The sequence below is a fragment of the Heptranchias perlo genome, chromosome 1, assembly GCF_035084215.1.
Source record: "Heptranchias perlo isolate sHepPer1 chromosome 1, sHepPer1.hap1, whole genome shotgun sequence".
NCBI classification, from domain to species: domain Eukaryota; kingdom Metazoa; phylum Chordata; class Chondrichthyes; order Hexanchiformes; family Hexanchidae; genus Heptranchias; species Heptranchias perlo.
The window spans coordinates 31,055,729-31,067,843 of NC_090325.1; the positions used below are offsets into that span (position 1 = coordinate 31,055,729).

Sequence of the window (12,115 nt, forward strand, 5' to 3'; positions counted from 1 at the left end):
ACCTGAATTCAACACGTATAATCCATTCCTGTGGCAGCACATGTTCCAACTTTTACGGATTACAGTGGACAATATTTGTGTGCACTGCCACAGCACTGAAACGGCCCTTATCAAATCACAAATGACATCCTATGTGACTGTGGTAAACTATCTCTCCTCAACCTTCCCGACCTGTCTGCAGCCTATGACACGGTTGACCATGCCATACTCCTCCAACGCCTCTCCTCCGTTGTCCAGCCAGGAGGGATGGCCCTCATCTGGTTCCATTCCTATCTAGTCATCCTAGTCGTAGCCAGAGAATCACCTGCAATGACTTCTCTTCCCGCTCATGCAACGTTACCTCTGGAGTCCCCCAAGGATCTATCCTTGATCCCCTCCTATTTCTCTTCAGCATGCTGCCCCTCAGCAACATCACCTGAAGACACGACATCAGGTTCCACACGTACGCTGACGACACCCAGCTCTACCTCACCACCTCTTCTCTCGACTCCTCCACAGTCCTTGATTTATCACGCTGCTTGTCCGACATCCAGTATTGAATGAGCAGAAAATTCCCAATTTAAATATTGGGAAGACCGAAGCCATTGCCTTCGGTCCCCGCCACAAACTCTGTTCCCTGGACGCCGACTCCATCACTCCTTCTGGCCACTGTCTGAGGCTGAACCAGACCGTTCGCAACCCTGGCATCCTATTTGACCCTGAGCTGAGCTTCTGACCTCATGACCTCTCTATCACCAAGACCACCTACTCCTACCTCTGTGACATTGTTCGTCTCCGCCCTTGCCTCAGCTCATCTGCCTCATCCATGCCTTTGCTACCTCTAAACTCGACTGTTCCAATGCTCTTCTGGCCGGCCTTCCTACTTGCAGCCTCTGTAAACTTGAGCTCATCCAAATCTCTGCTACTCGTATCCCAATTTGCACCAAGTCCTGTTCACCCATCACCCCTGTTCTCGCTGACCTACATTGGCTCCCAGTCCTCCAAAGCCTTGATTTAAAATTATAGAATAGAATCATAGAAGTTTACAACATGGAAACAGGCCCTTCGGCCCAACATGTCCATGTCGCCCAGTTTATACCACTAAGCTAGTCCCAATTGCCTGCACTTGGCCCATATCCCTCTATACCCATCTTACCCATGTAACTGTCCAAATGCTTTTTAAAAGACAAAATTGTACCCGCCTCTACTACTGCCTCTGGCAGCTCGTTCCAAACACTCACCACCCTTTGAGTGAAAAAATTGCCCCTCTGGACCCTTTTGTATCTCTCCCCTCTCACCTTAAATCTGTGCCCCCTCGTTATAGACTCCCCTACCTTTGGGAAAAGATTTTGACTATCGACCTTATCTATGCCCCTCATTATTTTATAGACTTCTAGAAGATCATTCTATAATTCTCACCCTTGTTTTCAAATTCTCCATGGCCTCGCCCCTCCCTCTCTGTGTAACCTCCTCCAGCCCTACAACCCTCTGAGATCTCTGTGCTCCTCCAATTCTGGCCTCTTGCGCAACCCTGATTTTAATCGCTCCACCATTGGCGGCTGTGCCTTCAGCTGCCTAGGCCCCAAGCTCTGGAATTCCCTCCCTAAACTTCTCCGCCTCTCTCTCCTCCTTTAAGATGCTCCTTAAAACCTACCTCCTTGACCCTCACCAGTCCTAATATTTCCTTATGTGGCTCGGTGTCAAATTTTGTTTGATAACGCTCCTGTGAAGGGCCTTGGGATATTTTACTACGTTAAAGGCGCTATATAAATGCAAGTTGTTGTCATTGCAGGAAGTGTGCCCTACTGTTTATGTGCAATAAAATAGTGTGTAGGGAAAAAGGTTACCTTCCTGAAGGTACAGCGGCCTACAAATTTTATTTGGGACATGAAACCATGCTCATTATATTGAATTACATTGAATCTACAGCACAGAAACTGGCCATTCGACCCAACTGGTCTATGCCAGCGTTTATGCTCCACAAGCGCCTCCTCCCTCCCTACTTCAACTACGCCTATCAGCATACCCTTCTATTCTTTTCTCCCTCGTGTGCTTATCTGGCTTCCCCTTAAATGCATCTATGCTATTTGCCTCAACTATTCCTTTTGTTTGCACATTCCACATTCTCACCACTTTTTGGGTAAAGAAGTTTCTCCTGAATTCCCTATTGGTTTTACTAATGACTAACTTATATTGACAACCTCTAGTTTTGGACTCCTCCACAAATGGAAACATTTTCTCTATGTCTACCCTATCAAACCCTTTCATTATCGAAAAGGCCTCTATCAGGTCACCCCTCAGCCTTCTCTTTTCTGGAGAAAAGAGACCCAGCATGTTTAGTTTTTCCTGACAAGTATATCCTCTTAGTTCTGGTATCATCCTTTGAATTTTTTTTGCATCTTCTCCAGTGCCTCTTTATCCTTTTTACCATATGGAGACCAGAACTGTGCAAAGATAGGTTGACTTAACTTGGAACCTTTTCTGACACCAAAAACGTATTCCTTATTTGTTCCCAGATCCTATGGACCTTGGAGTCAGAAAGGTGTTAATGAAGCAAAAAGGTGGAATCGCATGGAGTAAATGAGCCTGGTGAGGGCTGGGTTGGAGATAGGGACAGTTATAGAGTGTTGTAACATTGGAGCTTGGGTAAGGTATGAGATGTGAATGGTCAGAGAGAGCAAAGAGACCAGACAAGCCTGATGCAGATGAGCAGATCACCTCAGTATTGAGACAAAGAGGTTTGTAAGTACCTCGTGAGTACCTTGCAACTAGCATTAGATGTGAACATTGAGGACGTAGGACACAGCAATGAGAGAGGTGGTAAGTGGACAGTTATTTACTTTCAGGATAGATGTAAGAGTTCATTAGAAAGCAGCTTCTCCTAAAAGAAAAGAAGAACTTGCATTTATATAGTGCTTTACATGACCTCAGGACATCCAAAAGTGCTTTACAGTCACGGATGAAATGTAGGGAAGCACAGCAGCTAATTTGCACACAAGGTCTCACAAACAGCAATGAGATAAATGACCAGATAATCCGTTTTAGTGATGTTGGTTGAGGGTATGTGTTGGCCAGAACACCTGTAGAACTCCCCTGTTCTTTTTCAAATAATGTCACCCCATCTTTTAGGTTCATCTGAGAGGGCAGCCGGGGACTCAATTTAAGATCTCTTCTGAAAGACGGCGCACCTGACAGTGCAGCACTCCCTCAGTACTGCACTGAAGTGTCAGTCTTTATTATGTGCTCTTTTGAGTTGGGCTTGGACTCATAACTTTCTGACTCAGAGGGAAGAGTGCTACCAGCCTGGCACATAATGATATTTCTCTTAGTTATCTCAAGTCTCTGAACTTTGACGATGTTTCCAGTACCCTGCATCGTGTCTGTTATCATTCACACCTCTCACTTCTCTGCTTCATACAAACCCATTCATCACTTGCCACCTGACAACCTCATCTGCTTTGCCGCATTACAAGCCAGATGGTCCAGCTGCTCTTGCTGTGTCTGAGAAATTTAAAACAAGTAAAGGCACTGGATGGATGACCATTCGCTGTTTAACAATTTTATTCATCCTGTGGAATACGCCTAACCACTAGACTTACTTTGTCTTCTCTCCTACTGTTTTCAACTTTGATGGTTTCATGCACAATATACCTTGCCCTTCACATAGGATTCTCAATAAGAAACACTGGCCCTAAATTTCCTTGATGTCAGTTACGCCGTAGTCATGCTAGAAAGTTATGCCGTTCACCAGCAGAGGGAGTTACAAGCAGGTATCCTGGGGTAAGTTAATTTAAATATTCTTTGTGCAACTCTGGTGTGACTTGAATACACAAACTGCAAGTTGCTGACACACAGGTGCACACATCCAGGAAACTTCCATGCAACAACGACGTAACTCTTTAAACGCATTCTGCAGGCTCCTGGCAGTAGCAAAACACGAGCAAAAATCAAGGTTTACAAACAATCTTTCTATGATTATGGCACACCTGTAAAAAATGTTCTTTTGGGGCTCCTTATCAGAATACTGGGATTAATACCCTCACAAGAATATTCATCAAGGACACCAGACTAATCCTTAACCCTTCACCTTAATTCATCATCAAGGAACCATCATCCAGTTTATGCTTAGGAGTTAATGGTACCTAAACTGGTTCGCCAAACTGTCTTGCATCAATCAGTTTGAATTATATTATACTACCAACCTCCCATCAGGATCCACACAAGCTACTGAGTGAATTAATTAACCCCTTCTTGTCAAGAAATCAGATAACAAAGTCATGAACTAACAATTTTTATTAACCTTAGAATCATAGTTGGAAAATTTTACATTAAGTATGCAAGTAATGAGTAGATAGGTTTAATTGATGAGATAAATAACAAGGGCAGTTCAGTTATGTTACAGTAATTCTGCATGAACTGCTTTCTGATCAGAAAAGTACAGTTGAGATCTGTGTTTGAGATTGATATAAATTGGTGAGATTAATTTAAAATTAAACTTCTTAAGAGAGCTGACAAGTTAACAGCTTTAGATAGCCAGACTTTTAAATGGATGAAAGTCTATATGTTAGTACTTAACAATGTTTCCAGAGCTTATATGACCTCATCCTTATGAACTGAACGAGTTGCCTTGCCTTCCTCTGGGAGGATGGTGTTAGCCTTTTGAGACATCAGCGATGAACCTCTGTCTGTGGAGGTGCTATCCGTTCCTCCGAGATCCTCCTAGGTGGTTTCCGTGGTGTTTGCCTCACACATGAAAAGTCCTCAGTTCGATCCCGGGTGGATAGTTTTGAACTTGCTGTAAATACGCCTCCAGCGGTGATTCTCTTCTTCTTTGTAATAGGGCGTTAATGGATGCTCCTTTATTCTGTAAAAGCTCTTTCTTGGCCTGCATAGGCACGAGGGGCCAAATAGTCTCCTTCTGTGCCGTAAGATTCTATGATTCTATGATTTTATCCTCTGCTCCTAGGTAAATTCACCTTGTAGCTGTATCCGGACCAGCTGGCTTAAATCTCACCTCACTTGATCTCAGGGAAACTTGTACATAGAATCATAGAATCTTACAGCACAGAATGAGGCCATTCAGCCTGTCATGCCTGTGACTGCTCTTTGAAACAGCTGTCCAATTTAGCCCCACAGCTTTTTCCCCATAACCCTGCAAATTAATCCTCTTCAAGTACATGTGCAATTGCCTTTTGAAAGTTTGATCTCCTTATCTAAGGAAGGATATACTTGTCTTAGAGGCAGTGCAATGAAGGTTCACTAGATCAGAGGATTGTCCTACGAGGAGAAGTTTAGTAGAATGGGCCTATACTCTCTGGAGTTTTGAAGAATGAGAGGTGATCTCATTGAAACATATAAGATTCTGAGGGGGCTTGACAGGGTAGATGCTGAGACGTTGTTTCCCCTGGCTGGAGAGTCTAGAACTAGAGGGCATAATCGCAGGATAAGGGGTCGGCCATTTAAGACTAAGATGAGGAGGTATTTCTTCATTCAGAGGGTTGTGAATCTTTGGAATTCTCTACCCCAGAGGGCTGTGGATATTGAGTCATTGAGTATATTCAAGGCTGAGATAGATAGACTTTTGGATTCTAGAGGAATCAAGTGATATGGGGATCAGGCAGGAAAGTGGATTTGAGGTTGAAGATCAGCCATGATCTGATTGAATGGTAGAGCAGGCTCGAGGGGCCATATGACCTACTACTGCTCCTATTTCTTATATTCTTATGTTCTTATGAAAGTTCCTATGAAATCTGCTTCCACCAGATCTTAACAACCCTCTGTGTGAAAAAATTTCTCCTCATTGCCCCTCTAGTTTTTTTGCTAATTATTTTAATTAGCAAAGTTAATGGTTACTGACCCACTTGCCAGAGGAAACAGTTTCTCCCTACTTGCTCTATCAAAACCCCTCATAATTTTGACTACCTCCATTAGGTCTCCCCTTAACCATCTCTGCTCTAAAGAGAACAATCCCAGCTTCTCCAATCTGTCCACATAACATCGCCGAATCCCCCACCATCAACATCCTGGGGGTCACCATTGACCAGAAACTTAACTGGACCAGCCATATAAATACTGTGGCTACAAGAGCAGGTCAGAGGCTGGGTATTCTGCAGCGAGTGACTCACCTCCTGACTCCCCAAAGCCTTTCTACCATCTACAAGGCACAAGTCAGGAGTGTGATGGAATACTTTCCACTTGCCTGGATGAGTGCAGCTCCAACAACACTCAAGAAGCTCGACACCTTCCAGGACAAAGCAGCCCACTTGATTTGCACCCCATCCACCACCCTAAACATTCACTCCCTTCACCACCGGCGCACAGTAGCTGCAGTGTGTACCATCCACAGGATGCACTACAGCAACTCGCCAAGGCTTCTTCGACAGCACCCCCCAAACCCGCGACCTCTACCACCTAGAAGGACAAGAGCAGCAGGCACATGGGAACAACACCACCTGCACGTTCCCCTCCAAGTCACACACCATCCTGACTTGGAAATATATCGCCGTTCCTTCATCGTCGCTGGGTCAAAATCCTGGAACTCCCTTCCTAACAGCACTGTGGGAGAACCTTCACCACACGGACTGCAGCGGTTCAAGAAGGCGGCTCACTACCACCTTCTCAAGGGCAATTAGGGATGGGCAATAAATGCCGGCCTCACCAGCGACGCCCACATCCCATTAACGAATAAAAAAAAGTCCCTTATCCCTGGTGTCATCCTGGTAAACCGCTTCTGTACCTTCTCCAAGGCCTTGACACCTTTCCTAAAGTGTGATGCCCAGAATTGTACACAATACTCCAGCTGAGGCCTAACCAGTGATTTGTAAAGGTTTAGCATGACTTCCTTGTTTTTGTATTCAATGCTCCTATTTACAAAGCCAAATATTCCATATGCTTTCTTAACCGCCTTATCAACTTGCCCTGCCACCTTCAAAAATTTGTGAATATGACCCCCAAGTCCCTCTGCTCTTGTACCCCTCTCAAAATAGTACCATTTAGATTGTACTGTCTCTCCATGTTGTTCCTCCCAAAGTGCATCACTTCACATATCCGCCTTAAATTTCATCTGCCATGTGTCTGCCCATTTCACCAGACTGTCTTCGTCCTCCTGAAGTCTGCTATTATCCTCCTCACTATTTATTTCATTGCCAAGTTTTGTATCATTTGCAAACTTCGAATGTGTACTCCCTATATCCAAGTCCAGGTCATTATATGTAACAAGAAAAGCAATGGTCCTAATACTGACCCTTGGGGGTCCCCACTGCATACTTCTCTCCAGTCAGAAAAGCATCCGTTCACCACTACTCTCTGCTTCCAATCCCTTAGCCAATTATGTACCCAAGTTACCACTGTCCCTTTAAGCCCATGTGCTTCTTTTTTCCGAATAAGTTTGTTATGTGGTACTTTATCAAATACTTTTTGAAAGATTCAGTATTGCACTGTTTCTAAGTGACACACTAATGTCTGCCTCTATCTGGCTGGTATCCCCATACAACCTTAACTTCTGTGATCTTCCTCTCTCTCGGAGATGGACTTTCCGATTTTACAGAGACACCCTTCTACATAGACTAGATATAGAACTCCTACAAAGACTACAAGAACTAAAACTGAGAACTTAAATCACTATATATATCCTTAATTTCCAACAAACTTTGTCAATGCTATTGACCAATCTGAGTGACATATGTATCAGAAGAATTCAGCCCTTCTGGTGTCAATCACCACACACAGCCCTGTTTGTACCCTTGATGACCGAGACATACCAGATCACTTATTTACTCCCGAGCTTCTCAGGTCTTTGCCAACAAAGGGGTCTCACACCGGTCCAGATAAGACAGGACATCTTTATAACCCCCTTAGCAAGCCATTTCTGGGCCTGTGATTTTCTTGTTTCTTCATTAGCCCATTCCTAGAATTCAGTCTGCCTACTGACTCCATTTTGAGGGCACATTTAAGGCAATTCTTAAGGCACTTCTCCTACATGCTTTGTTAGCTCCATGGGTAAATGGTGCAGTACTGAATCACACAGTCCAGGGAGATCCAGGTCTGTGATGAGTTAACAATGGTAGTAGCACTAAAAATGGCCCAGGAGTATCCAAAGGCTAGGGAGTGAAAAAAAGGACTATCAGGACATGTTCCTGCAACCTAGATGATACTGACACACCATTGTCCGTGGATTTTAGTGAAATGTAATGGTATATGTGTGCAATTTTTGGGTTATGTTCCCTTGAATAGTGAAAAGCTTCCTACAGGAAAATGTTAGGGGGTAATTTTAACCTAATTCGCCTGGTGGAAAGCTGCTGGGGTTGGATCGGCCACCTGTTTTACACCCCACCACATTTTAATTTCCATTGAAGAAAAGTGCCAGCTTGAACTGGGGGAGGGTGGCGGTGGGTGGGTGAGGAGAACCATACCAGATTAAATTAAACAGAGAAACACTGGAGAGCACTGGCATGATCTATGAGGATTGAAAGGGGAGAGAGTGTCTCTGTGAACAGATTGGGAAGTTGTGAACAGATGCAATGTCTGTGAACTGGCCCTAGAGTAGGTAGACTGCCTTTGTTAACCGGAGAAAGAGTTAGAGGCTTGGGCTAATAAGTGGCAAGTAACATTCGCGCCAGACAATTGCCAGGCAATGACCACCTCCCCTTGACATTCAACGGCATTACCATTGCCAAATCCCCCACCATCAACATCCTGGGGGTCACCATTGACCAGAAACTTAACTGGACCAGCCATATAAATACTGTGGCTACAAGAGCAGGTCAGAGGCTGGATATTCTGCGGCGAGTGACTCACCTCCTGACTCCCCAAAGCCTTTCCACCATCCACAAGGCACAAGTCAGGAGTGTGATGGAATACTCTCCACTTGCCTGGATGAGTGCAGCTCCAACAACACTCAAGAAGCTCGACACCATCCGGGACAAAGCACCCCGCTTGATTGGCACCCCATCCACCACCCTAAACATTCACTCCCTTCACCACCGGCGCACAGTGGCTGCAGTGTGTACCATCCACAGGATGCACTGCAGCAACTCGCCAAGGCTTCTTCGACAGCACCTCCCAAACCCGCGACCTCTACCACCTAGAAGGACAAGAGCAGCAGACACATGGGAACACCACCACCTGTACGTTCCCCTCCAAGTCACACACACCATCCCGACTTGGAAATATATCGCCGTTCCTTCATTGTCGCTGGGTCAAAATCCTGGAACTCCCTTCCTAACAGCACTGTGGGAGAACCATCACCACACGGACAGCAGCGGTTCAAGAAGGCAGCTCACCACCTTCTCAAGGGAAATTAGGGATGGGCAATAAATGCTGGCCTCGCCAGCGATGCCCACATCCCATGAACGAATAAAAAAAAAGTATCTGTGAGTTGGTGAGAGATAGAATGCCTCTGTGAAGAGGAGAGTGAGCCTTGAGGTAGCCTTTGGAGAAGTGATGTCAGGTTGTTCTGTTGAAAAACAAAAAAAAACGTATTTTTTCCTTTTTTGAATTAAAAATCTATTAATTATGCAGTATTAAAGTTTCCAGCATTAACCAGAACACATCATAATTAATGTAAAAATTGAAAATGTTATGAGGCAGCATGCCCTGATCCCCTTAGAAATGTTCCACCGCTTAAAGGGGGTGTGGTGAGGGGGGAGAACAGCATTTCAAAGGAATGTGTCCAATTCTACATTTGTTGCTCAGAGCCCTGAGACCAGGTTTAAATCTCCTATTTGCCATTAGACAATTAAAAAAATCAACCCCCCCCCCCCTGCTATGGAACATGGGAGGAAAACAATTAATTCCCAAATGTCAAATACAGTAGTTGTCAATAAAATTGAGGAACTATCCCTTCCTTTTTAATAGATAAAACTACAAAGCTCACGGCAGACTCCAAAATTCTGGGAAATGCAAATAAAGTGTCAAAAATTAAAATTTAATGGGGGGAAAGGGCCGTGTTTTCCAGACCCCAAGAATTACATAGAAATTGCGACATTAAAAGGCTTCAACACTTGAATCCAATATAAGTGAAGGAATCTTGGGTATACCAGTGGCTTGAGCCACAAGCCCTTGTCCCACTGCACTTTTAGTGTAATTTCTTGTTTCTTCATGTATCATAAGCTTATATACAGGGCCATTTTTCAGCTGTCAGCCTTTTTAAGGCAGTGTCAACTTTTTGTTGTTTAGCATCAATGCTCCACATAAAACATAAAATCTATCCATCGGATTCATACAACGAAAAAGTGATATAGTCATTATTGTAATCAGAAAATACCTCCAGAAAACATTAATTGGGCGTTTTAATACTGTGGAACAAGTCAGAATGAAGAATAGGATCCCTTTTGTCATTTAATCACTTCTGCCCTCCACCCTATTACAGACCTCTCCCTTTTGTTCTTTCCTCCACCACCCCCTCCTCTCCCCTTTTCCTTGGCTCTGCACTTGCTTAAAAACGGTTAAAATCTCTAACTTCTTCCAGTTCTGATGAAAAGTCATCGACCTGAAACGTTTCTCGCTCCACAGATGCTGCCTGGCCTGCTGAGTGTGTCCAGTATTTTCTGGTTTTATTTTAGATTCCCAGCATTGGCAGTGTTTTACCTTTGTTTTATGATATGATCCAACTGTTCAGATCTGTAATGAACTACACCTCCCAGAATGCCTGAGTGCGGCAATGCCTATGTCCAGAGGAGGGTGCCGGGTCCTCGTCACATTCCCGCATCATTGCGTGTATTTTCTGGCACCAGGATCTTAGTCACAAACCCCTGAGCCTGGGCTTTAGGAGAGCGATACACTCCCAGGAAGGGGGTGGGGGGGAAAAATAAACGTGTTTAGTGTGAGGAGACATCCAGAATCCTCTTCCAAAGCAGTCCCGGAGATATTTCAAAGGTCAGACAATGATTTCTCGAGCCTTAAGCTGGAGTTTGCTGTGTGTGTGGATACTGTGTATCATATTGTGGCTGTGAGAATGGTAAATGTTGCAGTTTCGATTTGTTACCATGAGGGGATTTAAAATGCTACAAAAGTAACGTAACATTTCCGATGTTTTATTGTGAGATGTGTGAGAGAGGCAGAGTTGCACTCGTTTTGTTACCGCCTGTGACATTATTGGGAGAGTTCAAAGCCGCCAACCGTGTCAACTCCGGGTACGTTGTGAAATCGCCACAATAAGATCAGTGGATGGGACTGTTGGCGGCTGAAACGCAGCAACCGGGAACGTCTATATCTTGCGTATTGCAGTGATTTTTTTTTTGTGTGTGTGGTAATGCACATCCTGCAGCATATTATTTTTACTATATAAGAGCACGTTGACTTTTTAATTCGTTTTGTGAAATCTGCTAGATGTGTGTTTGTGTAATTCTTGCTCAATCTTTAATGTGACGAACAGTCTATAGGAATCTACGACAAAGGGGGATCGATCTCGTTATTTATTTAATTATATATTATGTGTATCAGTAGGCAACAAAACATTTAGCTACGCGTTATTCCAATTTGATTTATAATTAGAAATGTTGGACAATAGCAATAAAATCAGGGCTGTTAGAAACTGTACAGTTTTCTCCTTTAAATATACCGATGACTAACGTAATTGTCGACGTGTTGTATTTCTAACATTTCTTCAAAGATTGCTCCGCATCGGTCATTTTGTAACGAAGACTCTTATTAACGAGCATGGTGTGGGATGTATTTATATCCGCCGGTAGTACTGTCATTCATATTTAACATTTGCGATCCGCAATGACAAACGGTCCTTAAAAGGACTGGGTGCGGCTGCTTGTCTGAGACCTTGATCTGATCCCCCTCCACCCAGTAATGATCCGAGAGGGCTCCCTCCTCCGTTTTCTCTTCCCGCTGTAGGCCGGATGGGCCTGCCTACCTTGAGTTTAGGCATCCCGAATCCAGATGGGATGAAGGCGGGGCAGAGAGATCGGCTTGGCAGCCTTGCAGATCGAAGGCGCTTTTGCCTCCTTGACCAACTGCTGCCACGTGACACGCAGGCAATTCCTTAAAGCCAGGCTTCTCCTGCAATAATCAAGGTGAGATCCAACTCACCAAAGCCAGCTACTTGCTATTAAGCACTGTGTGTGTGCTTTTGGGTTAATTTGTTGCCTGCTCAAGCAAAAACGCCTTGAACCAAATTTGATTTATC

The 12,115-nt window shown here is 44.3% G+C and overlaps 1 protein-coding gene across 1 annotated transcript in view; it reads left to right on the top strand.

Annotated features, from left to right (window-relative positions):
• Positions 1-10,703: 10,703 nt before the first annotated feature.
• Positions 10,704-12,115, top strand: part of ctif (CBP80/20-dependent translation initiation factor) — a 208,317-nt gene continuing 206,905 nt past the window's right edge. The window contains exon 1 of the mRNA XM_067983383.1: positions 10,704-10,854. The gene's annotated coding sequence lies outside the window, so the exon portion shown is untranslated. The remainder of the gene's footprint in view (positions 10,855-12,115) is intronic.